At 41.9% G+C, this 22,770-nt stretch overlaps 1 protein-coding gene and 1 non-coding gene across 2 annotated transcripts in view; both read left to right on the top strand.

Annotated features, from left to right (window-relative positions):
* The window catches only part of LOC119774436 (protein phosphatase 1E-like), a gene marked incomplete at its 3' end in the record, with an annotated part of 55,421 nt that overhangs the window by 26,963 nt on the left and 5,688 nt on the right, over window positions 1–22,770 (top strand). The gene's annotated exons all lie outside the window — the stretch shown is intronic.
* Window positions 12,724–12,886, top strand: LOC119774445. The gene has a single exon (XR_005279534.1). It is a non-coding gene; the product is annotated as a U1 spliceosomal RNA (small nuclear RNA).

Raw genomic sequence — 22,770 nt, forward strand, 5'->3', positions numbered from 1 at the left:
GAATCATGTGTACGCTCCCGAGCCTTTTTGCGGAGGCTGAGCAGAAGCTGGAGGCTTATCTGGAAACTGACTAACTACAACAGACTCAAAATCATTTCAAGAACATGACACATGCAAAGCTGTGTGCCTCATTTTCCTCGCTGTGTGCCACATTCAAGTCTCCTCTCTCTGCCTTGTTGAAACAGTAGACTCTCTGCCTACACGGCAGGCCCAGATCTGCTGAAAGCTGTTGGAGGAGTTTGACTGCTCTGAAGTTTTTTTTTTTCCTTCTAATTTTATGACAGATTAGACACGCCTCTCGGCAGAAAACTCTTGGCTCCTCGCTGTAAGTGGAACATGGCTGCATCCAGCATCACTGGGTGACGTCTGCAGTCCCAGTTGCTCCTTCGTTTCTGTGCTGTTTCATGTGCTTAGTGTTACATCAGAGGAGCTTTGAAAACGTCCAGAGGTGCGCTCAGGTTGTGAGGCAGATAACCGCACACTCCTCACTCACATCTGCTCGTAGAGAGCCGATGGCAAATCATGCTGCTCCGGTTTTACTGTTTACTTCGAATAGGCAACACATCTGCTCCAAGTCACTTCTGTTCTGCTGCTCCGCGCTAAAAGTCATAATTTCATCCCAAAGGAGAGGCCCTTATTGTTTATTACTTAATAATTATATGAGGAATTTCCCAGTACCCATTCCCATATTAGCATAGCCTTATCTGAAACTACTTATTCCTACACTTTTATTTTCACAGCATTTTGCAGCCTTCACACCTAAAGGGATTGGACATATCTAAGGGCAGTAAGATATGTACTATCTCACTAACTGATTAACTAACTTCCATCTTTCTTTTTTGTCATTGCTTGTTTTATATGATCTTAAAAAACGCATTTCATTGCAAAACCTCTACAAAAACATAACTAACCCCATGCACTTGAAGTACAGGTTAAATCTGTATTTTTGTTTTAAAAAAAAAAGCTTATTTTTTAATGTTTTTGTGTATTAATATTATTTAATAACGGATGACATCCAAAACCTTCATTACAGACATTCTACTCACATGCACTCTCTGCTCTTCCCCTTCATCCCCACCTCACTGTGCCTTTTTCTCCTCTGTGGTGGGTGACTTGGCTGCCTGAACTAATCTTCCCAAAGGGACGCAGTGAATAGGGGGTCAGCAGAAATGCAAACCCTACTAGTTAAATTGCTTTTTGAACCCTCAGTAGTTTCATTATACTAAGGATCATCGTATGAACACCTACACTCACCGGCCACTTTATCAGGTACCCCATGCTAGTAACGGGTTGGACCCCCTTTTGCCTTCAGAACTGCCTCAATTCTTCGTGGCATAGATTCGACAAGGTGCTGGAAGCATTCCTCAGGGAGTTTGGTCCATATTGACATGATGGCATCACACAGTTGCCGCAGATTTGTCGGCTGCACATCCATGATGCGAATCTCCCGTTCCACCACATCCCAAATATGCTCTATTGGATTGAGATCTGGTGACTGTGGAGGCCATTTGAGTACAGTGAACTCATTGTCATGTTCAAGAAACCAGTCTGAGATGATTCCAGCTTTATGACATGGTGCATTATCCTGCTGAAAGTAGCCATCAGAAGTTGGGTACATTGTGGTCATAAAGGGATGGACATGGTCAGCAACAATACTCAGGTAGGCTGTGGCGTTGCAACAATGCTCAATTGGTACCAAGGGGCCCAAAGAGTGCCAAGAAAATATTCCCCACACCATGACACCACCACCACCAGCCTGAACCGTTGATACAAGGCAGGATGGATCCATGCTTTCATGTTGTAGACGCCAAATTCTGACCCTACCATCCGAATGTCGCAGCAGAAATCGAGACTCATCAGACCAGGCAACGTTGTTCCAATCTTCTATTGTCCAATTTCGATGAGCTTGTGCAAATTGTAGCCTCAGTTTCCTGTTCTTAGCTGAAAGGAGTGGCACCCAGTGTGGTCTTCTGCTGCTGTAGCCCATCTGCCTCAAAGTTCGACGTACTGTGCGTTCAGAGATACTCTTCTGCCCACCTTGGTTGTAACGGGTGGTTATTTGAGTCACTGTTGCCCTTCTATCAGCTCGAACCAGTCTGGCCATTCTCCTCTGACCTCTGGCATCAACAAGGCATTTCTGCCCACAGAACTGCCGCTCACTGGATGTTTTTTCTTTTTCGGACCATTCTCTGTAAACCCTAGAGATGGTTGTGCGTGAAAATCCCAGTAGATCCGCAGTTTCTGAAATACTCAGACCAGCCCTACTGGCACCAACAATCATGCCACGTTCAAAGCCACTCAAATCACCTTTCTTCCCCATACTGATGCTCCGTTTGAACTGCAGGAGATTGTCTTGACCATGTCTACATGCCTAAATGCACTGAGTTGCCGTCATGTGATTGGCTGCTTAGAAATTTAGTGTTAACGAGCAGTTGGACAGGTGTACCTAATAAAGTGGTACATGACAAAAAACAACTTCCTTGATTTTTTTCCTTGATTTTTCTTCCAATAATTTGTTATATTGTTAATATCAATCCGTACCGTGTTGCAAGGTGACAGTGACCTGTTATGAAGAAAAGAAAGGCCTCAGAAGAGGCAGATATATCCACGAACGCTTTGAGCTATGAGCTATCTTTGCAAAGCATTATGAGATTTGCTGTCGCAGCTGCCCGCTTTCGGCATAGGCTGCCGCTACCCGACAGCGGTGAGTAGTAACAATGTGGAGGAGGAGTTACTTGTCCAATAGGGGGCAAAAAAATAGTGATCATCTGCCCAAACGGTCAGTTAATTGAGTTTGCTATAAAGTTCACTATATAGTCCCTGCTCTATATAGTGATTGAGGGATTTAGGGATTAGGGCGGGCGTTTGGGTACAGCAACTTTTAAACAGGGTGTGCACGAGGAGAAATAGGCTCATGCATGCTTGCTTGCATTTCATAGGCATTCTCTCTCGGGAGCAGGTACAGGGTTGTCCATGTGCTTTTTTTTTTAAGTGGAAAGGGCGGGTTTTCAAAAATTAGCGAAAATCCTTTACAACACCTTTAATATTTAATCTCTTAACATACTGACATAACTGTCTTTAAACTATTCCTACTTAAAACATTTTTAAGCCTCTCCATCTTAACTCATTGGCATAAGATTAAAAGTTGATTCAAAAGCAGAGGGGAGCAGATTAGCACCTATGATCATGATCATATTGTTTACATATAAATAAATAAATAAATAATACAGAAACTGAATTCAGAGTAAAAAAATGTGTTTAGACCTGACTGGTCCAGGACCCATAGAAACACTTGAGAAGGAATCTGTCTGACAACATCAAGTAGGTGAGAGGTTTCCAGGAACAACACTTTATGCCCTGCTTAAAGAGCAGAGAAGAAGCTTTACCTGAAATCAATCCATTCTAATAGTCATTTTAAAGGCTTTCCACCTTCCCTGCATAATATTTCCTGTTGTGCAGTAACAGAAAAATGGCAACCATAGGAGAGGGGCAAGAATGAGGACTGATACCTTATGTTTGTTTGTATAGGATTCCCCAGGGAAAATTGTGGAAATGGAAATGTTTAGATGTGTGCGACTGCCTAATGTTACATTTGACAGTGGTGGTAGGATGATAACAGGGTTTAACTGTTATTTCTACTCTATTGAAGAAAAAAACATTAAAAGACATGTCCAACCAACAGTTTATGACCTTTAGCGCGACCAAAATTAGGAAACGCCTAAGGATAATGATCCAAAACACAAATGCAGCATGCTGCTCCACTGGATTTAATTTTTGGATCGGATTACTCAAAGTCTGGACTTCATTTTGATTTAGAATATGGGGTATCGACTTAAACAGGCTATAAAAACCTCTCGTGTGGCCAAATTAAAACAGTTTTGCAATGTGGGGTAGGTGTCATCCATCGCAGTATAGAAGTTTATTATTTAATACAAAACCTTGCCATCTGTGGTCGCTGCCAACACCTATCATGCATCTTTGGCTCATCAAGTCTTGTAGTCTAAAGATGTGGGTTCAACATCATGTTCCCCATTCTGATGGGCTACAGGGAAATACACTTAACAATATGTTACCCATTCGTCTATCAGTGTATAAATGTATATTACATACATTTGATATATTATGATTTATTGGATCAACATTTAACAGAAAATATCAAAACTGGAAGAAATCCCAATGACATACAGTATATAATAGTGTTTCTGTATATCAAGGTCATGCCTCCTTTTCATGACCAGATGCGAGGCCAAGCTACCTCTAATAATTGGCTGAGAAAGCCAAGGTGGTGTTTTATTCCCTGAAGAAGATTTACGCACTGTCACAAAATTAAAGTTTCACATTCTTTCAGTTTTAATCACATCTATGTAGTGTTTAATTGCCCTCCATCAGTTTGAATTTAATCAAGAGACCAACTGCCAGACGACCTTTTTTCTTCCAACTTGCTGTAAGAAGTATAATATTTGCTTTTCTTGCACCTAGGTAAGATAAACATTTAGATGTTATCTAGAGAAAAGGCTAATAGAAACCCATGGATTAATATTAAACACAATGGAGTTATAGATGTATGAACTTCTTGTTTATATGAAAATAATCTTTCACAAATAATGACTTACTGGCCTCTTAAAGGGTTACTATATTTTGTAATAAAAATACATTATTTCTACTACATCTGGAATTAAAACATAACTTACACAACTGCTTACCTAACTTCTGTTTGTCATGGTCTTGGTTCTGCTGTTCTTTTCTTTGCTCCTTGTTTTCTAGATTTATTGGCCTAATTACAGTTTTGTTGTATTTCTAGATTTATATTAGTTCTCATGTTTTTCTGTTGTCCTCTTTTGCCCTCTTGTGTGTGTATGTTCCTTTCTCCTTGGCTCCCTCGTTGTCTCCTCTCACACCTGTTCCTTGTCTGCTCGTTAGCCCTCCCTTTGTCTGTCTCTCCTATATATGCTCTCCCTCTACTCTCACTCTTTGTTGGTTCCTTGTCTTTGCTGTCTTCCCATGCTGTGGTCTATGTTCCTCGTCTCTTCCTGGCTCCTCGTGTTTGGTTTTCCCCAGATGTCTCCTCTGTTCTGGTTTGCCTTTTATTATTAGTTGCATTTTTGGATCCCTGCCTTTGTTTACTGTTTTGCCCCATTAAAACTCCCAAGAGATCTCCTCAGCCTCTGCCTCTGCATTTGGGTCCTCCAAACCACAACTAAACCCTGACAATAGGAACCAACCACAATGGACCCAGCAGAGCCCAGTCTGGACACCCTGAGGGATTTTTTCCTGAAGCTGGGAAAGGCTCTGGACACTATTGCCAGTCTCAGCCCGCCTGAGGAGAGGTGCTGTCTGAACTGTTTGAAGAGTTGGAGTGGAACCACCAAGCAGCCAGCGCCCAGCTCTTCAACAGACCTCCACCACCCAAACCATCACTTCACCTCCTTCCAACTCTGCTCTCAATCGCCTCCAGTCCGGTTCCTCCACCTTCACCAGCTGTTGGTTCCCCCATGCCGTCTGCCTCCTCCAGGCGTAAGCGCCGCCGGGGGAAGAAATCCATTCCCTCTCCGGCGGGTCAGCCTGACGCCTCCACTCCCTCTCCGGCGGGTCAGCCTGACGCCTCCACTCCCTCTCCGGCGGGTCAGCCTGACGCCTCCACTCCCTCTCCGGCGGGTCAGCCTGACGCCTGCACTCCCTCTCCGGCGGGTCAGCCTGACGCCTGCTTCAATCCCACTCTTCTTCAGGTCAGTTTCCCCTATGGCCTTGGCCGTCACCTCCATGACCAGCAGTTAGCTCCTCGAGTTAGAGGATTAAATTCAGTCACCATGATTACACCCACTGCAGTCAGAACACCACATATTGAGGAGTCCGAGTTATGGGACTACTTTTATGGCCAAAGGGAGGATCTATTCCCTTTCCTTCCACCTCCATCAGTTCCCTGTCAGCCAGCACATCCCAAGCCCTTTAGCGGGCCGGTTTACCTAGCTCCAGAGCCCTTTAGCGGGCCAGTGTCCTTAGCTCCAGAGCCCTTTAGAGGCCCAGCTCCAGAGCCCTTTAGAGGCCCAGCTCCAGAGCCCATTAGAGGGACAGTTTCCCTAGCTCAAGAGCCCATTAGAGGGCCAGTTTCCCTAGCTCCAGTGCCCATTGACGGGTCGGTTTCCCTAGCTCCAGTGCCCATTGACGGGCCGGTTTCCCTAGCTCCAGTGCCCATTGACGGGCCAGTTTCCCTAGCTCCAGTGCCCATTGACGGGCCAGTTTCCCTAGCTCCAGTGCCCATTGACGGGCCAGATTCCCTAGCTCCAGTGCCCATTGACGGGCCAGATTCCCTAGCTCCAGTGCTCAGTAGAGGGCCAGATCCCCCAGCTCCAGTGCCCAGTAGAGGGCCAGATCCCCCAGCTCCAGTGCCCAGTAGTTGGGCGGTTGCCCCAGTACCTGAACCCATTAGCGGGCCGTTTAGCCTAGCGCCAGAGACTCCTGAGCCCATTAGCGGGCTGTTTAGCCTAGCGCCAGAGACTCCTGAGCCCATTAGCGGGCCGTTTAGCCTAGCGCCTGAGACCCCTGAGCCAGCCCTGAGCCGTCTTGAGTCAGCTCTGTGCCTTTTAGAAACCCCTGAGTCAGCTCTGTACCGTTTAGAGACCCCTGAGTTAGCCTTGTGCTGTCCAGAGACCCCTGAGTTAGCTCTGTTCCGTTCAGAGACCCCTGAGCAGAACTTAAAGGAGGTGTCTGAATTCGAGGTATGTGGCTTTACGCCTCCTAGGACCTCTCTGCAGGCGCTCCAAACCGCCAAGAGCCCTCTGCGGGCATCACAAGCCACTTCAGAGACTGAACCTTTGCCGCCATGGGCGGTTTCTTCCATGCTGGATTTGGAGCCACAGTCGGTGGGCTCCTCTGTTCCTGACGTGGAGCCGCAATCGGCGGGCTCCTCTGTTCCTGACGTGGGGCCGCAATCGGCGGGCTCCTCTGTTCCTGACGTGGGGCCGCAATCGGCGGGCTCCTCTGTTCCTGACGTGGGGCCGCAATCGGCGGGCTCCTCTGTTCCTGTCCAGGGGCCGCAATCGGCGGGCCCCTCTGTTCCTGTCCAGGGGCCGCAATCGGCGGGCCCCTCTGTTCTTGTCCAGGGGCCGCAATCGGCGGGCCCCTCTGTTCCTGTCCAGGGGCCGCAATCGGCGGGCCCCTCTGTTCCTGTCCAGGGGCCGCAATCGGCGGGCCCCTCTGTTCCTGAGCCGGCCGGCCTCCTGAGCTTCTGCCTCGCCTCGGGCCCCGCGGCCGGCCTCCTGAGCTTCTGCCTCGCCTTGGGCCCCGCGGCCGGCCTCCTGAGCTTCTGCCTCGCCTCGGGCCCAAAGGCCGGCCTCCAGAGACTCTTCCTGGCCTCCGGCCTCACGGCCACCCTCCAGAGACTTTGTTTGCCCTCGCCCACCTTGGGTGGGTTGTTTTGGTTTTTGTTTGGACTCTGCGTTTGGTTTTGTATTTCATGCCCTCCTTCCTGATTCCCCCTCCGCCCACCCAGGGTGGGTTATTTTTTTTTCTGGTCATTTTGGGCGTCTGGGATCCGCCCTTAAGTGGGGGGCACTGTCATGGTCTTGGTTCTGCTGTTCTTTTCTTTGCTCCTTGTTTTCTAGATTTATTGGCCTAATTCCAGTTTTGTTGTATTTCTAGATTTATATTAGTTCTCATGTTTTTCTGTTGTCCTCTTTTACCCTATTGTGTGTGTATGTTCCTTTCTCCTTGGCTCCCTCGTTGTCTCCTCTCACACCTGTTCCTTGTCTGCTCGTTAGCCCTCCCTTTGTCTGTCTCTCCTATATATGCTCTCCCTCTGCTCTCACTCTTTGTTGGTTCCTTGTCTTTGCTGTCTTCCCAGGCTGTGGTCTATGTTCCTCGTCTCTTCCTGGCTCCTCGTGTTTGGTTTTCCCCAGATGTCTCCTCTGTTCTGGTTTGCCTTTTATTATTAGTTGCATTTTTGGATCCCTGCCTTTGTTTACTGTTTTGCCCCATTAAAACTCCCAAGAGATCTCCTCAGCCTCTGCCTCTGCATTTGGGTCCTCCAAACCACAACTAAACCCTGACACTGTTTATCTGTCTTTTGTACTATCAAACCTTTTTTATATTACTATTAACCAGAAGTGTGGACCATTTTTTTATTCAAATCAGGATTAAGGATTAAGACTTGATTTGATAATTTTAGGGCTTGCAAGTTGATGTTGAGTTAAATGCTACATACTTGTGGCTTGATGTGGACTTGAGACAAGAGATGTCCCTTACTTATTATTGGATGCTCTCATTTGCTTTTATTTCTCTTTTTTTTAAGAGAGTAGAAATAAAAGTTTCATCCTACTACCACTGTCAAATGTAACATTACGCAGTCACACGCATCGAAAAACGTTCACTTCTCCTATCAATCAAAAACACATTTACCCTGGGGAACTGTCTAGAGATTAATATAAGACACCCCATTATGTTTTTCTTCTTCAGTCCTCAGTCTGGCTCGCAGCGTCTCCCATGGTCGCCATCTTTTTGTTTTTGCACAACAGGTAATATTATGTAGGGAAGGTGGAGAGCCCTAGTACTGGCTTTCCAAATGGATTGATGTCAGGTAAAGGTTCTTAAAGTGCTGTTTCTGGAAACCTCTCACCTATTGTTTATTTCCTCACCTCCTTAAAATTTAAGGATTTCTCATTGTGTCTTATTTACAACTTGAACTTTAAAGTCGTAGGGAAGTCAGATTCTGACTGGCTTAAACATGTATATAAATGTACTATTTATCAGACTACATTGTCCCAAAATTTAGAACATTTCTATTGAAGAAAAAACCTGTCTTATAATCTGTGTTTTTTTATTTTATTTTATGCAGGCCAGTTAGTTATATGTCAGCTTGTACACCTAAATTCGGCCAATCATATATCAACGGTCATCTGTCCATCTAATTTTTGCGGTCATAGCATCTTGATTCAATATACGTAACGGATAAGAATCGTTTATTTTACCATTGAGTTGCGTCCCATTGTTCAAAGAGATGAACGTCTGTGTCTTCGGCAGGCGTAGAGCTAACAGAACTGGCAGCGTTGCGAGGCAAGGGCTCAAACATGTATGGCCGTAAGCCTTATACACCAAACCAAGCTTCTGCCGCCCTGGCGTGCTCTTCCACAACAACTTTGTCCCCGCTTTCCTCCTCTAAATAAAAAATGTATGACGGAGGAGACTCATCCATGACCTCCGACACAAAACTCTCCTCCTCTTGCATGTTTCTGCTGTGCATAGCGTTCCTTGACAGTTTGGTTTCGAAGTCACCAATTTAGTGCTACTTCGTCCCAATGTAATTTCCCATTGGGAACCTACTAGCACTAAGTTGCTAACTGGCTAGCAAGATGTTTCCGATAAACCGGCCACAATAAAACATGCTTGTAAACCTTCCGCCACAACAATCCCGCCCCCTTGATAATCGACCAATCACATAGGATACAAAAAGTCCTATTACCATATTTGTTTGAATATTGTATATCTGTAAAAAAAAATTCTATAATTATCTGTCGTTGCAAAATTTTGACATTTTGAAAAATGTTTTTCTATATCACAACATTTTAGAGGTAGATGTCCATTTTTCCTAATTATGCGTAAATTTAGCCCAATGCTTCCTTAGGTTGATGGCATGCCCTTTCAGGGTCATTTTATTGTATGCTGTAACAGTAAAGGAGCTGTCTGCTCAATTTGATGTAGACTAAACTCCAGTCACCTCTACAAATGAAATATAGACTGATTGTTTTCCTTAAAAAAAAGATAAACAGCTTAAATTGCTCTGACTTTAGCTGCAAGCAAAAGAAGACATTGAGAGATTATTTATTTGTTAGTTTATTCTGTAAGCAGAAACAGGAAAGGAAAACCTTAATCGAAGAAGAACACCATTCATATTACCTACTCTGCTGCATGTGCGATGTGCACAGTGTCTGCATAGATTAGTTTACTAGGAAATATAACAAAATTCATCAATGTCATTTCCGCTTTGCAGAGACTCTGCAGAGCCACTGCAGAGCCAAGTGCTTAAAGGGGTCATAGAATGCAAAACTGAGTTTACCTTTTCATAGATGAATAACGATAGTTCAGTGGGTGAAATCGAGGTAGAGAGAAGTTCAAACCCCATCGACACCTCCTTTCTCTGCAAATCAAACAATTCTAAACTTCCACCATAAAACGGGCGAATTCTAATGAAGTACTGAATTGACGTAAATTCGGGGATGTTGCCTTATTTGGTTCTGGCCTGTACTTTTGTCGTACCCCGCGATTGACATACAGACCAGCCCACTGGTTCACTGGCCCAAGAAGATGCCGGTTTAACTGTTTAGCCTACAGTTGGGTTTACTTCTACAAGAATTACAAAGCAGGCAGTTTCTCTATTGAAAATGAGCCAGAACCACGGGCGTAAATGCAGTGTTCTGGGCTATAAAGAGAAAGGGGAAAATATTTACAGTCTTCCAAGGGATCCGAAGACTCGACATGCATAGATTATTTAAAGTTTGATGCTCGGCTGTTCATTTGCTCTAAGCATTTTACCGGAGACAGCTTTCAAGATCTTGGACAGTTCAAAGCATGATTTCCTAAAAATCTTTTACTGAAAGGAGGGGCTGTTCCGACCATAAGGCCATCACAACCGGAAGCTGTTAGTATGATTCTGTCGCTAAGCTGTTGATAGCAATTCTATCATATCTATGGTGACCAGATTTTGGTTTCTTAAAAGTAGGACACTACAGGGGTTCCGGGCTGCTGGGTTGCTGACTGGTGACGATATGCTTCCCCCCGCCTGCCTTACAGCGCTTCTCCCCGTGCTTCCGGTCGCTGTTGTCCAGGCTACCCTCACCGGGTCGGTTTTGGTCGCTCCTTACCCCGCTGGTTCCTTGCACCGGACCAGCCCCGGCGCTCACGGCTCGGTTCTGCTGCACTGTAGTTGACGAAAATCCCGGACAATTTTGAAATTCCCCCTGGACACTTTTTTAGGTATGAAAAGTAGGGCATGTCCGGGAAAAGGGGGATGTCCGGTCACCCTACCATATCAACAATTTGATGTTTTAGTGAGTGAGTGCTTGTTGCTTTGATGTGTCTCTGCTAAGCAGCTTTGCATGTTATAAAGCAACCAATCAGGGCACAGCTCATCTAAATAGAATAGGAAGAAGGAATAAGACCTGTCGTTTCATTCTGCGGCTTTTAACCAGGCTTGCATTAAGGCTCATAGAACAGCAAATATGCCATTTTCTGCCCAACCAATGTTACACACCCTATTCAGAGACCTTAAAGACCAGCACCATATACCCTGTATATTCGTATATAGAGATTATGGATTATTGTTAAAAGTAGAGGGAAGCACCTACTTCATCTTTTACACCCAAACAAAGTAAAGCTTTTAAAGACTAATCTTTTTTAAACTCTTTAACATGTATAGATATGGCTCTGCATTGTTATAACAAGATGTTATAATATACTCTTCAAGCCTTCCTTCCGAAGAATTACCTTTAAATGCCTTAGTCTAAATGAAAAAAAGGAAAAAACAGAGTGTTTTACCCTTGGCTACTTGAAGTGGATGATGTTTTGGGCTATTTGTTGATTTCCGGCCTTGTAGAGGCAGCATCAGTGGATTCCTGCTGCTCACCATTAAAATGCCAGAAAGCCTTGTAACAGACCAAAGCGCCACATGGTGTGTGTGAACCGAGGAGACAAATTAATTCATCAAAGTCATTTAAAAACCATTTTGAAGAGAGATGGAGCCGTAAAATACCACAATTTCAGGTTTTTCTGGCACACTGTCTGTTACACAATCCTCTCATGCCCTCTTGAGAATACCGTGCTCACATAACATAGTTGAACACACTAATTCAACATTTCATTTGGAAATACAAATGAGAAAAAAGCCAAAGTGAGGCTGGTAATAGCCCAAAGCTCTTCTCATTGATGCTTGAAAAAAGCTCCGGTGTCTTGTAGCTTGGATACAAGGAATGCCTGCTATCAGGGAACAGCGCCCAAACAGAACATGTCGACAGAGCCGGGTGAGTTCCTGTGGATCTACACTCTCACCTCCACTTGGCACAGAAAAGGGTCAATATTTAGAATAATGAAGTGGGAGCTTTTTCTGTGGCTCTGGCAGCGGGGAGACTGACACTGTTGACTGTCAGTCACTTGCCTCTGCGTTGCGATGGAAACAACCTTGCTGCTCCACTCCGGGGCTAATTCTGTAGAAGAGAGAAAGCTTGTAGAAAGCAAAAAAAGAAAAGAAAAAATCTGCACGCATGAGTCATCTGCTAACACATACACCCAGAGCTACAGTATTATCGCTACGAGCAGCCTCTCAGAGCTCCCTGCGTGACTGTAGCTTAACACAGCCGCCACAGAGACCACATGAGGGAAGAAAAGCGACGGAAGACTGTGGAGAGGTCCACAGACCTCTCCACATCACATTCCATCACATTTTCGCCAACTTCCAGGACTTCTAGCAGCCAAGAGGCTTGTGCTCAAAGACTTACACATTAGTATCAGTCAATTTTCCTCCATATCTGTGGTGTCTTCCTCTAGTCATAAGCACTGTACAATAGTATTTCCAAATGTTACAACAATTGGGCAAATTAAAGGATTTGCAAAACTTTGACAGAGACCAAGCAACAGAGGGAACATTATGTAACTAGGCGACAGGTACATGTGTGTCAAAACCTCACTGATCCACTGGGAGAGTAAAGGATTTCAGCTTCCTTACACACGTGCTTACCTATACGTACCTGGCAGGGGAGGTACCTTGATCATGCAGAAGGTTTAACCATAGTGAGGTTCGGCCATTGCACCCCGGCGATTCTGACTTTGTGAATTCCCCAAATGTGGGAATCTCGACTGCTTCATTTTTGTTAGTGGTGGACACCGTACATGCTCTCCCCTGTTTGTTTTTTTTGGGAGTGGTGACCAAGTGGTTAGAGCATAGTGCTTGGAATCCAGAGGCTCTGAGTTCAAGTCCCACACAATCCCATGGGCTGCCACTCTGGGTCCCCTGAGCAACACCCTTAACCGCAGACTGCTCCCCGGACCCCGCATAATGGCAGCCCACTGTTCCACAAGGGGATGGGTTAAATGCAAGGAGTTAATTATGTTTCTCTATACTTGCCACAGTGTAATGACAATAAAAAAGGTGAAAAAAAAAATAGTTCAGGTGCTTCTATAGACCCGTTTGGATGCCCATGCTGGTCAGAGAGTAGGACATTGTGTGCTGAAAATGTAAGGAATTTTTTTTTGCATTAACCCTAATTAAAAACATAATTTGCTTTCTGTCAAGTACATGCATTTAAATCTATTTGCTTTGAAGCAACTCATTATCTGTCAAAATGATCAATTAAAGTGCCGTACATTTAAATACAGTCTTCCCTTCTTTCTAAAATAGCTCATACTCAATCAAATATGATAAAGAGCAGCTTTAGCCATCAACTCTCAAGTATTGCTACAACTTCTCACTTTTATTTAGATCAGAATTTTGACTGAGACATTCATACAAGTGAAAAGGCACTGTGGTGTTTTTGCATGTTCAAACAGTGTTAAAACATCCTCTAATCACTGAAATGCAGTATGTGTAAGACTGATTAAATGTCAAGTAAAGAAAGCCAAAAACAGTCAAAATATGAAAGTTTTACTTCTGTTGATGCAGAAGCAACCATCAATAATGACATAAAGGTAATGTAGGGTATGGTTTTCTTACCCCATTCGAAATTCAATTTTGAAATGTCCTTCCTGGGGGTCAGAAAGTACGAGTTCTGATGACAAATTGAACAAACCGTTAGCAAACAGCTAACTTAATTTCTTATGGCTTCATCATGCAACACTATGTGTTGGTCTGTACATAAAATAAAATAAGTATAACCGTTCAAGTGGTATTTTCAATAATTTTGCAAGGCTTGATAGCAACACATTCAGATAAAAGGAAGTGGAAATTTCATTATGTTCCTAAATGTAGTTTTAGTAGTTTGATTAAAAATTGTTAAATATTCTTAGAAAAATTGGAAAATGGCTCTTATAACAGTTTCTACAAAAGGCATGTCTTCTGTCAAAGCCTTTTTTCTTTAGTTTTATATGTATGTCTGAGGAGAATAGGAAAAAATATTTATTCAGGTTCTGTTTATTTTAAAAACAAACATTTATCCTGGAAGCTTTCTGCTCAGAGGACATAGTGACACACACATTCTCAACACTCCTTTTGTTGATGAATATACGAAGCAATACTGACTGTTAAACCCTGAGGAGTAGGTTTCTTCCACAAACCAAACTGATATGTTTTTATTTATGATCATTTTAAAGTTTACAGAGATTTTCACTTAAAATACCAGAGCTGTGGAGTGAAGAATGTAGGAATGAATGCTGTGGTTTCTTTCCAGATGAACCAGTCAGACCGATGCCTGTCCTGTGCAGCAGTCGGTCGTGCTGCTGCTGCAGTGTAATGTTGTGAACGGAGATTAAGCTCCCCTTTAATCCTCCTCCGCTCCACATGACCTCACTGTGATGCACAAGCCAGGGGAAGTTGTCATTGGTGTGTTGCGCCATCTCCTTGGCGGCCGGTGGCCAATCAGAGCCCATCGGCACAGCATCCACCCCCATCAGCGCTGCCAGTTGTGGAGGGAGGTGTGTGTGTATTCCTATGTGTGTGTGTGTGTGTGTGTTGGGGGATGGCTAGGTGTTGGGGGATGGCTAGTTTCTATGAATGGAAACATGGAGGTGAAGATGCTAATGATGAGGAATCCTATATAGTGGCTGTCCAAGGGACTCCACCCCTTTGTTCATCCCCCCCCCCCCCCCCCCCCCCCCCCCCCCCCACTTTTCTCTTTTTCATAAATACTGTAGTAATACATATTATTCCAATCTGTGGTATTGTATTATTTAACCATAAACATTAATAGTACTCACCTCTATGCTGTTACATGAATGTGATTAGATCACCTTCCCATTTATTTTTGTTTAGCACAGTTGCTTTGGGTTTTAGTTCAAGGTTATCTAACAGTCAGAATACAATTTTATATAATAAAAATGTGATTATATGGGACTACTCAGCTTTAAATATCATACATATGGTGTCAGACACATTAACTAGCATTCTGTATTTCTTAAACACACCCTGCAGAGCCTGGCTCCAAATGATTAAATGGTTATACTTGTAATAAATTCCATTTTAGGCTTTTGAAATATCCAGATCTTATAAACTAGGTCTTATATGACCTTTGGACCAGGTGTTCCTTCTTTTCTCCTTCTCTATTATTTCTTTATTTTTGTGTTATGATAGAGAAGGTTTGGTGACATTCGTCCTTTTCATATATTGTAATTCAAGTTGGCTGTTTGGTTATTTTCATGCTTTGATACAACTCCCAAGATCCTTAATGTATGTAAATCCCTTTATTGTCCCACAGTGGTGAAATTCACCCTCAGCATTTAACCCATTCCCTTGGGGAGCAGTGTGCTGCCACCGTGCAGTGCCCGTTAAGCAATCATGGGGTTAAGGGTCTTGCTCAGGGAGTCAGAGTGGCAGTCTGTGGGAATTTTTGGGATTTGAACTCAGAACCTCCAGGACCCAAGCGCAATACTCTAACCACTAGGCCACTACTCCCCATAATGGGGACTAAAAAGCCCCTGTGGATACATTTAAAGCCAAACTGACGTATTCTAAATTCTTTGGAGTATTTTAATTAAAGTACTGTTATTTATCCCCATCAGCTACCTTATTGTAAAACAAAACATAATATTGAACAAGGTTTGGCCTGAAAACGATGCCATCAGTAGATTTTTTTAGAACTAGTAAATGATAATAGCTGTGCAGCGTACTTTGTATGAAGGCGCTCTACCTGTGTAATAGGATTGGAGTCACGTGCCACAGCTAAGAAAACAAAAACAATTTATAAATAGTTAGATTTACTCAATGAAGTTATTCAACTGTTTAAATATGAGCCCTAAATCACAGCGGTTCTCACAAATCTTATAAAGTTTTCAATTTAATTTGTAGAACATGCATAAATCTTGTTTGAGGTGTATACAGTGTATAAATATTACAGTTTATTGCTGCAGCTTATAAATTGAACCTTCAGTTTAAAAAAATAGCAGTTAAAGCATCTCATGTTTGGGTAAATAACTTGGTAATTTAAAAGAAGTGTATTTTTATAAATATACTGTGACACAGACCCTCATTACTTTTGACAGTTGATTGATGGGAGTACCAATGAATGTAATACGTTTCCCGATCTTTAGAATGAAAAAAAGAAAAGAAAGAACAGCATTCATACGAAGCATGTTTTCCAGCATATGTTGGGATGGCATTTATGTTACTAAAGCATTTATTAAAAAATGGAACTGTGCAGAACAAGTCAGTACAAGAACAAAGGTTTTTCATGCCACCATACACAGCCAGGAGGGTCATAATGGGAGAGAAATATCCAGAAGAAACATTGGAGACCATCTGCATCCCAGATGAGGCCAAAACAGCATAGAGACGGTTCACTGGACACAGTTTTAACACTACATAGTCTCCTGCTAATGTGAATCCAATAATAATGAGAAGAGGGTGACTAAATGTAATAATGTTTAATATTGTGGAGTTAGATACTCCATGTTCCTTCTAACTCAGTTTAGTTTGGATACAACAGCTCTACAGTCCTGAATAAAGAGTGTCAGAGGCAGACATCATGACCCCAGATCTTTCTCAGATGTTCCGGCTCGTCTGACCGACGTTTCCTGTAATGTTTGCTTATAGAAACAGAGGATGATATTTCTCTGACGTAGGGGCCACATCGTTTCGAGCAGAACTTTTCTCAGGAGATCGCTATGGTTACTGCTTTATGGGGGCATGCTGTAACTACTCCGCTCTTCATGCTTCTAGCCCTTGACCCAGTTTGAGAATAAATTCAAGGACCTGACAGAACCACTTTCTATGGAAGGAGATGAAGTTGAAATCCGTCCATTTGTGCCGCTTTGCTTTAACTTTCCAGCTGAATGCATCATTTTTCATACTGTATACTTTACAATTAACCTTCTTCGATAACAGAGAAGTTGAAGATTAATTGAACGTCTGCAGCAGCCTTTCAGAGGTGCCAAGTTTTTAATGACTGCAATGAACCATTTTGAAGCAGCTTAAAATAAAGTGACATAGTCTAAACTGATGTAAAAATCTTATTCTGTTGTATAATCTGCAGCAAACCAGCAGTCTGACAGGATCACGGTATTCTTGTGACTGTAGTCAGTATACACACATTAGATATTCAGTGAAAATAGGTGATTTGATTATTTGCAGAAAAAAAATAAACATTGTTTTATTCAATAAACAAAAGGTGTCAGAATTTTTTTTAATTTGAAGAAAAATGTTGGACACCTTTGAGTCATCAGCGTGAGGCTTGTTGTATGCATCTACCGGTCTCTGATTTCGGCCTCAGGACAGTTTTCCAGCTTCTACAACGTCAGGTTTTCTGTGTGCACTATTTCTCTCTTAATTAGGTCTGGGCAATTAATTAACAAAATTTATTCAACGCATTTTTTTGTATGTGAAGATTTCATTTTTGAAAAAATCTCGATTAATTTTCACCAATCCATTCCTGTTCCTTCAATGGCTCAGAGTAAAATTTGTTCAAAAAGTGATTAATCAGATTTGGGAGGAAAAAAAATCTTAGATTAGAGATTAGATTAGGTCCTAATATGGTCTTAATATAAGGTTATTTTCCTCGAATTCTGTTTTCAATTCAAATGTAGACTCCTTAGTCCAAAGAGCATTATTCCAGAAATCCTGGTATTTGCTACCTTCTCTCTGGCAAATTTAAATCAGGCCATAATATTTTATCCTATAGATGAAAGTTTTTCTGCTTCAGCACCTCTCAGTAAACTTCTACAGTCTCTGATGTACAGGCAGACACTTTTGTACACTAAGTAGACATACTATATATAGTCTGCTTTTGGTTTTACCATATTTTACAACATTGGAGACTTCTTTGAGCATCTTGTTGTCAGCTTTAGGAGAGAAATTCCTTGGTCAGCATTACTTTTGTCGGTGTTTTTTCTAAATGTCTTTAATTTTTAGGGTCTGTGTTTTCTATGGAGTGCTGTGGCTGGTTTCAAATAGTTCAGAGACGCATCTAAATAAATTACAAGACTCATTGCTTAAAGCTTCTCTGAAGGCGTCAGGCATCTCATTCATTCCAACCATGATATTCTCTTTTACCTCAGTGGGATGCTCACCAGGCTAAATATCTGAGGGTTAAACAGAGCAAACCTCCTTCAAAACAGTGATGTAGCTCTGTGTTATTGCAGCCATTTTAATAGGAATTAAATAGGAGGGTTATCCTGATTTATTCCTCACCAGATCCTGCAATTTCTATTACATTTTAAATACATTTCATAACGCTTGCATTGTTGACTCTCTGTAAATGTTAAATATTCATGTACCCATATCCTTTAGAGAAAAACAGGCTCTCCAGTGTGTCCTAATTGATCGTAGGTGGTGAATGTGTTTGTTTTAAAATGTCAATATATAAACAAAAGCGTGGTGTCTTTTAATGCAAATCAAATACTAATACAATTTATCTTTGGGGAACTATTTGTGTTTTTTCTGCTAGAGTTTGGCTTTTCTAAGAATTTAATGATGACGCCTGGAGGTGTTAGAAACACACCCACAGGTGTTTGGGCAACACTGTGGACAAGCTCAGGCTTTGCCCAGAAAGTACAGGCATCATAGTTCTCAAAAAACCAAAAAAAAAAAAACCCTCAGTATTTTTCAACTTTCTTTTTTTTTGATCAAGCTTTATAAGTTGATTTACGATTATAAAATGCTGCCTTGACCCCTTAATGTTTTTCTGTCTGTAGAAATCAAGTTTAGGCAAATCTATACAATTTTGCCGCCTTAATTTAAATTTTTTAGCTGCCAAAATTCAGTTTGGTTTTCTGCTGTTATTGTTTATCTAACAAGTATTAAAGTTTTGAGCTATTGTTGCCTCTTCTTCCTCTAAAACCTGTACGTTGTTGTTTTCTTAAGTCTAAATTCAGCAAGGAATGTCTGTAAACCTAAGAGCTGGCTGTGCATTTTGGATCAATAGTTTCTAAACTATTTAAACCAGCCTATTAACAACCACGCCACCTTCAAAGTAATCAAAGTCCTTTTCAATCCCCATTTATTTAATGGTTTATTTTCAGGTGGTGTTTATATTTGCAGAGAGGACACACTGGAAGAAAAATATTTTATTTGTAATGTTAATATTTTTTTTCAATCCTAGTATAATTAATGCTCTATGGGTTGTTCTGTCAGCTACAGGCATGTTTACGAGTCTCTATACTCCAATTAACCATTATTCGATTACTAAATTAGTTGACTGATTAATCACGTTTAATCCGATTAATTGTTTCAGCCCTACTATCAATGATAAAACCATGGATTAGCCAATTTTTTTGTTACCGACTCTAACTGACCATAAAAGTTGAGAATATATGTCTAATGTTTTCAAACAGCATTCGAGCATACTTACAAGTAGATATGGTCAGTCTTCAAATAAAAATCTATTTTTTGCTAAGGTAAAAGGAACAGTGAGCCGTGACAATGGATAAAATGTTGATGTTAAAAAGTTATTGAGGTTTATGAGTGAAAAAAAAAAGTTCAGAAAGTGCATCATGAATAATCTGGATATATTCTGTCCAGTGTTGCCTAGGAAATAACTAAGTCACTTTTAGATACATTTAATTAATTCCCTCAGATGATCTTTACCAAGTAGGTTTGTAGCTGCTGTAGTTTCCATGGAAAAGATGTAAGAATTAAAGTCAGAATTTGTTGTAGAGGTGAAGACAAAAAAAATACATTAGTTGTTTTAGCATTCTTTGTTTCATTTAATAAATCCCCTGCAGAGCAGTATTTGTGTTTTCCTATGGCAGGATTAAACATACACTATATTGCCAAAAGTATTTGCTCACCTGCCTTGACTCACATATGAGCTTAAGTGACATCCCGTTCCTAATCCATAGGGTTCAATATGACGTCGGTCCACCCTTTGCAGCTAGAACAGCTTCAACTCTTCTGGGAAGGCTGTCCACAAGGTTTAGGAGTGTGTTTATGGGAATTTTTGACCATTCTTCCAGAAGCGCATTTGTGAGGTCGCACACTGATGTTGGACGAGAAGGCCTGGCTCTCAGTCTCCGCTCTAATTCATCCCAAAGGTGTTCTATCGGGTTGAGGTCAGGACTCTGTGCAGGCCAGTCAAGTTCATCCACACCAGACTCTGTCATCCATGTCTTTATGGACCTTGCTTTGTGCACTGGTGCACAGTCATGTTGGAAGAGGAAGGGGCCAGCTCCAAACTGTTCCCACAAAGTTGGGAGCATGGAATTGTCCAAAATGTCTTGGTATGCTGAAGCATTCAGAGTTCCTTTCACTGGAACTAAGGGGCCAAGCCCAGCTCCTGAAAAACAACCCCACACCATAATCCCCCCTCCACCAAACTTTACACTTGGCACAATGCAGTCAGACAAGTACCGTTCTCCTGGCAACCGCCAAACCCAGACCCGTCCATCAGATTGCCAGATGGAGAAGCGCGATTCGTCACTCCAGAGAACGCGTCTCCACTGCTCTAGAGTCCAGTGGCGGCGTGCTTTACACCACCGCATCCGACGCTTTGCATTGCACTTGGTGATGTATGGCTTGGATGCAGCTGCTCGCCCATGGAAACCCATTCCATGAAGCTCTCTGCGCACTGTTCTTGAGCTACATGAAGTTTGGAGGTCTGTAGTGATTGACTCTGCAGAAAGTTGGCGACCTCTTCGCACTATGCGCGTCAGCATCCGCTGACCCCGCTCCGTCAGTTTACGTGGCCTACCACTTCGTGGCTGAGTTGCTGTCGTTCCCAAACACTTCCATTTTCTTATAATACAGCTGACAGTTGACTGTGGAATATTTAGGAGCGAGGAAATTTCACGACTGGATTTGTTGCACAGGTGGCATCCTATCACAGTTCCACGCTGGAATTCACTGAGCTCCTGAGAGCGACCCATTCTTTCACAAATGTTTGTAAAAACAGTCTGCATGCCTAGGTGCTTGAATTTATACACCTGTGGCCATGGAAGTGATTGGAACACCTGATTCCAATAATTTGGATGGGTGAGCAAATACTTTTGGCAATATAGTGTATGCACTTTCCCAAAACCATGCACAGGTCCTCCACCCATAGACAAGGCCAATTCAAGTGCACTGAAACAACTTCTGCTCTGTGATTTAATTAATACCAAGGCATCACCTAAGAAAACACGTATTGTTCTGACATGTCTTTTTTTGCTTTTTGTAAAATTGGGTGGAATGAGGTAGTAATATACTTAATCAATGTGTCACAATGTCAATGAGGGGAAAAAAGGGTAACATATTTTTCCTTCTTTCGATCAAATAATTATTTTTATTGATATAAACAGTAAAACTCTGTATTCTTCTGCAGATTTAGATCCTGCCTCAGTAAATGGCAACATTTATTATATCCCTTTTGGCTTGTGATTATTTTTGCGCTTTTTCCACGCTTGATACACGACTCTTCCTCTTTCTTTTTGCATCATCCATCTGATGTTGCTGACTGGCTTTTCTCCGATGCTGAAGACGTAAGGCTCCATCACGTCCCTCAATTCACTGCGCTGCACACTGAGATATTGCACGTTGCGCTTGTGCAATATCACACCTTATGATCATAGGATCTTATTAAGCTAAAGTAGAGCTGAATGATTTTGCCAAAAATTTGAAATGTGTTTATTTTTAACGAATATAGCAAATGTGATTTTATTTAGATTTTCGTGAGTTTGAAAATTTGCTTGTCCAGACTTGCTTTCAGGCCTATACTGTAACATTTTTTTGTAAAAAAAAAAAATGGTGCTTACTTTTACTTGTATGCATGGATCTTTGTGCTACTGTAGCTGCAACTCTCTCTATCTTTTGTGTGGAGGCAATGTAATGTGACCAAAATGAAGTACCTCTGCGATCAGAAAATTGCATTTTGTTAAAGTGCGATTATATTGCAAATGCAATTAATTGCCCAACCCTATGCTAAAAGTACACAAAAGTGCTTTTTGTCATTGTTACAAAAACATATTGTTATACTCAAAAATCAAGCATGATAATCCAACAGGCATGATAATATGAATGCAACCAGAGAGAGCTACCAGTGGAGTGACTATTCCTCTACAAAACAGCTAAAAGACTGAATTCCTTTAAATTAAGGCTGAAAACCCATCTCTTCATAGCTGCCTCTGAATAGTAGCCCGCAAAAAAATCCAGGTGAAAAACCATCTCCCTATGATTTTTACATGTATGTGGTTGTTAATTTTTTAATACTTTATCTGATTTTTAAATAATTTCTGTCTACCTAATTTTTGCTTTTAATAGTTTTATTGCATTTTTTCTGATGTTTCTTTATGCGAAAAATTGCTTCAAATAGCATTGCCGCTAGACTGTGCTTCAAATACCCTTGCCCCTAAAATGTGCTAGACAAATACATTTTTACTTACTTACTCTTCAATTTAGCTTTGATAAAATATAATTTCTATGCAATACCTCTATCTACATTCTCTCTGATGTATGCCCATGTATCAAGTTAGTTGTAAATCACCTCGTCACCTCCTCCATTCAGCTCCACATCGGTTAATGAAATATTGGTTTAAACTCACCTTTTTCTTCTGCTGATCACCAGCTTTTATGATTGCTCCCGTCTACTTGTCTTTATATGTTATGTAACATAAACCGAGATCTACCCCTAATTATTTAGGAGGATTAAAGTTTGTTGTATGGTTCTTTTAACT

The sequence above is a fragment of the Cyprinodon tularosa genome, unplaced genomic scaffold (assembly GCF_016077235.1).
Source record: "Cyprinodon tularosa strain WSP-4 unplaced genomic scaffold, ASM1607723v1 ctg812, whole genome shotgun sequence".
In the NCBI taxonomy this organism is placed as follows: Eukaryota; Metazoa; Chordata; class Actinopteri; order Cyprinodontiformes; family Cyprinodontidae; genus Cyprinodon; species Cyprinodon tularosa.